Below are 4584 nucleotides of genomic sequence, written 5' to 3' on the forward strand. Positions count from 1 at the left end.
GCGGTACAAGAAAGATCGGGAGAATGAGGACAGGCAAAAGTTTATAGAGATTCGTGCTACTGTAAAAAGAGCGATGCGCGAAGCATACAACCACTACCACCGTCATACCTTAGCAATAGATCTTGCTGAAAACCCAAGGAAATTCTGGTCTTACGTAAAATCGGTAAGCGGGTCGAAGGCTTCCATCCAGTTACTCACTGATCAGTCTGGCTTGGCAAAGCAAGACAGCAAAACGAAAGCTGAAATTTTAAATTTAGCATTTGAGAAATCTTCCACGTAGGAGGATCGTACAAACATACCGCCGTTGGAGTCTCGTACAGTTTCCCGTATGGAAGACATAGTGATAGACATCCCTGGGGTTGTGAAGCAGCTGAATGGGTTGAAATTAAATAAATCGCCAATTCCTGATGGGATTCCAATTCGGTTTTACAGAGAGTACTCTACTGCATTTGCTCCTTACTTAGCTTGCATTTATCGCGAATCTCTTGCCCAACGTTAAAGTCCCGAGCGACTGGAAGAAAGCGCAGGTGACGCCTGTGTGTAAGAAGGGTAGAAGGACGGATCCTCAAAATTACAGACCAATATCCTTAACATCGGTTCGTTGCAGAATTCTCAAACATATTCTCTGTTCGAATATAATGAATTTCCTTGAGACAGAGAAGTTACTGTCCATGTATCAGCACGGCTTTAGAAAGCATCGCTCCTGCGAAATGCAACTCGCCCTTTTTTCATGTGATATCTTGCGAACCATGGATGAAGGGTATCAGACGGATGCCATATTCTTTGACTTCCGGAAAGCGTTTGACTCGGTGCCCCACTGCAGGCTCATAACTAAGGCACAAGCTTATGGGATTGGTTCCCAAGTATGGAGTGGCTCGAAGACTTCTTAAGTAATAGAACCCAGTACGTTGTCCTCGATGGTGAGTGTTCATCGGAGGTGAGGGTATCATCTGCAGTGCCCCAGAGAAGTGTGGTAGGTCCGCTGTTGTTTTCTATCTGCATAAATGATCTTTTGGATAGGGAGGATAGCAATTTGCGGCTGTTTGCTAATGATGCTGTGGTGTACGGGAAGGTGTCGTCGTTGAGTGACTGTAGGAGGATACAAGATGACTTGGACAGGATTTGTGATTGGTGTACAGAACGGCAGCTAACTCTAAATATAGATAAATGTAAATTAATGCAGATGAATAGGAAAAAGAATCCCGTAATGTTCGAATACTCCATTAGTAGTGTAGCGCTTGACACAGTCACGTCGATTAAATATTTGGGCGTAACATTGCAGAGAGATATGAAGTGGGACAAGCATGTAATGGCAGTTGTGGGGAAGGCGGGTAGTCGTCTTCGGTTCATTGGTAGAATTTTGGGAAGATGTGGTTCATCTGTAAAGGAGACCGCTTATAAAACACTAATACGATCTATTCTTGAGTACTGCTCGAGCGTTTGGGATCCCTATCAGGTCGGATTTAGGGAGGACATAGAAGCAATTCAGAGGCGGGTTGCTATATTTCTTACTGGTAGGTTTGAGCATTACGCGAGTGTAACGCAAATGCTTCAGGAAGTAGGGTGGGAGTCTCTGGAGGAAAGGAGGCGTTCTTTTCGTGAATCGCTACTGAGGAAATTTAGAGAACCAGCATTTGAGGCTGACTGCAGTACAATTTTACTGCCGCCAACTTATATTTCGCGGAAAGACCGCAAAGATAAGATAAGAGAGATTAGGGCTCGTACAGAGGTATATAGGCAGTCATTTTTCCCTCATTCTGTTTGGGAGTGGAACAGGGAGAGAAGATGCTAGTTGTGGTACGAGGTAGCCTCCGCCACGCACCGCATGGTGGATTGCGAAGTATGTATGTAGATGTAGATGTAGAAGGGGAAGTTCTGTGCCATTATTCAGAATATTGAAGCTAGAGAGGCGGCTAATTAAGTACACAGCTGCAACCAATAAATTCTTGCGAATTTAATTAAGGAAATGTATGCAAAGGATTCCGTAGCTAGACAGGTCACTTGGACGTATTCGCAGAAGGCTTGCGGCTCTGCCCCAGTTCCAGGAACGGAAAGTAGTAGTTACTCACGACTGGCTGCGAGCGAGTAATGTGGAGAACCGCAAGCAGAGTAACGCTGCGGCACAACGGCCACAGTGCACTTGCATTGGTAACCCTGTAATTTGCAGCCCAGTGGCGTAGCTGACAGGAGTCCAGCTGGTCCTTACTGCAATCCTGATGAGAAAGTACGGTCTCACGACGCGTACGGGGCACAAAATCACCAGGCACCACCTAATACATTGCGTTAAAAACTACACTTGTAGTCTACATGGGCCGGTTCTTCACATGATAACTAGAGAAATGTACATGTGTTGAATGAAAGTATTGAAAATATAACTTCCACTTGCAAGCAATGTCGCAATTATGACATAAAATAGGCGATGACTACAACAAAAGTGAAAGTATGGCTTTTGTAAGAAAGAACCACATTGAAACAATAGTGGTAAACAAGAATCTGAAAGTGAAATCATCATATGGAACTGTTTGGCTGTTTTCCTTTATTCCACATAAACAGTAACAAAAAAGGTTAGCTTACAATGAAATGACATAAATAAGGCGACAGGTAATTGCAGTTATAAATTACAGCATTCCAATAATGAGGTATCATATTCAGTCTTCAGCAGTAGCAGAGATTTAGCACCTTCACTGTCACCTTCAACTAGTGGCAGTTAAGCATGCACATTTTCTTCTTCTGCAGCGTTAGGTTCCTCATCGTCATTTCCAAGATCCAAATTAATCGTTCAGTAAATCCTTGACGTGTGTTCCTTCCAGGGTAAATTACGTGGACAGAAGAGCAATCCCAAACAGCGACATCGCAAAAACCCTTCACTGCCTTGTTGTTTTTGTCAATTCCAGCCTTCTAAACGCATCCTTAGTGAGTTCAAGATCTTCCTTTATAACAGACACCAGATGTTTGTCGCCATATTCTTGTATCTGCTGCACTACTGATTTATTTTTCATGTGTGACTTGCAGGTGAGGTTAGGATCGGGAACGTGACCGTCCCCTCTGTACGAGGAATCCAGTTCCTAACCTATACCCATTCTGTTGAAGACAATTCGGAGCATGTTACCGTATTTCTTATTCTGATTCTGATACTGAAGTGTTTTCTCGAGTTCATTTTCCATATACGTCTTGTATTCAATATGTTCATCGCTCCCAATATTGTTAAGAACGCAACTTGTATATTTGTCCATTAACCAAATCACTGCGTTATTTATTGCCTGAGGGTAGTAACTTCCTTCATGACTGAAGAAAATGTTAGTCAGTACGTTGTTTGCTAAAGTTCTTGTTATTTGAGCAATTTTCTCCCTTGTCCACCTCCAGTTGATAATCCGATCTCCACATGTGTAACGATGAGGCACACTATCAACGTGGTTGCAATGGGCGGAAGACGACGTCTAGACTTGCTCGGCCACGTGGAGCACGTCATTCTATTTCTAGACACTTCGGTGAAATGAAATAATCGGGACAGCCAAAACACCCAGTCTCCGAATGAAGATAATCTCGAGCGGTCTCAGGCGCTGCAGTCATGGACTGTGCGGCTCGTCCCGGAGGAGGTTCGAGTCCTCCCTCGGGCATGGATGTGTGTGTTTGTCCTTAGGATAATTTAGATTAAGTAGTGTGTAAGATTATGGACTGATGACTTTAGCAGTTAAGTCCCATAAGATTTCACACACATTTGAACATTTGAAGATAATCTGTGAACCGGCAGGAAAAGAACCCGGAACCCTAAGATCCAGAGCCGGCGAGCTAACCACGCGACCACCTGTTTTGGTTTTAAATTATTTATTTGTTTGTAAGATATTAAAATACTTTTTTATGGAAAGTGACTAATTTTACTGGCACTATAAAATGTGTTTTTTTCGTCCTTTTTAGGGTCTGTAGCTCAGTCGGTCAAAACGGAACATTTATATGGCTGCTGTGTTGCCTGTCTGATTACCTGTCTGCCCGACTGTTAAAAATAATGAAACTTCCTGGCAGATTAAAACTGTGTGCCGGACCGAGACTCGAACTCGGGACCTTTGCCTTTCGGGGGCAAGTGCTCTACCAACTGAGCTACCCAAGCACGACTTACACCCCGTCCTCACAGCTTTACTTCTGCCAGTACCTCGCCTCTTGCCTTCCAAACTTTACAGAAGCTCTCCTGCGAACCTTGCAGAACTAACACTCCTGAAAGAAAGGATATTGCGGAGACATGGCTTAGCCACAGCGGGGGGGGTGTTTCCAGAATGAGATTTTCACTCTGCAGCGGAGTGTGCGCTGATATGAAACTTCCTGGCAGATTAAAACTGTGTGCCCGACCGAGACACTAACTCGGGACCTTTGCCTTTCGCGGGAAAGTGCTCTACCAACTGAGCTACCCAAGCACGACTCACGCCCCATCCTCACAGCTTTACTTCTGCCAGTCTCCGCAATATCCTTTCTTTCAGGAGTGCTAGTTCTGCAAGGTTCGCAGGAGAGCTTCTGTAAAGTTTGGAAGGTAGGAGACGAGGCACTGGCAGAACTAAAGCTGTGAGGATGGGGCGTGAGTCGTGCTTGGGTAGC

General features: G+C 44.5%; 1 non-coding gene across 1 annotated transcript; it reads right to left on the reverse strand.

Annotated features, from left to right (window-relative positions):
• Nucleotides 1-4031: 4031 nt before the first annotated feature.
• On the reverse strand, nt 4032-4106 carry Trnas-cga. The gene has a single exon. It is a non-coding gene; the product is annotated as a tRNA-Ser (tRNA).
• Between the last annotated feature and the right edge of the window lie 478 nt (nt 4107-4584).

Source organism: Schistocerca americana, chromosome 5, assembly GCF_021461395.2.
Source record: "Schistocerca americana isolate TAMUIC-IGC-003095 chromosome 5, iqSchAmer2.1, whole genome shotgun sequence".
In the NCBI taxonomy this organism is placed as follows: domain Eukaryota; kingdom Metazoa; phylum Arthropoda; class Insecta; order Orthoptera; family Acrididae; genus Schistocerca; species Schistocerca americana.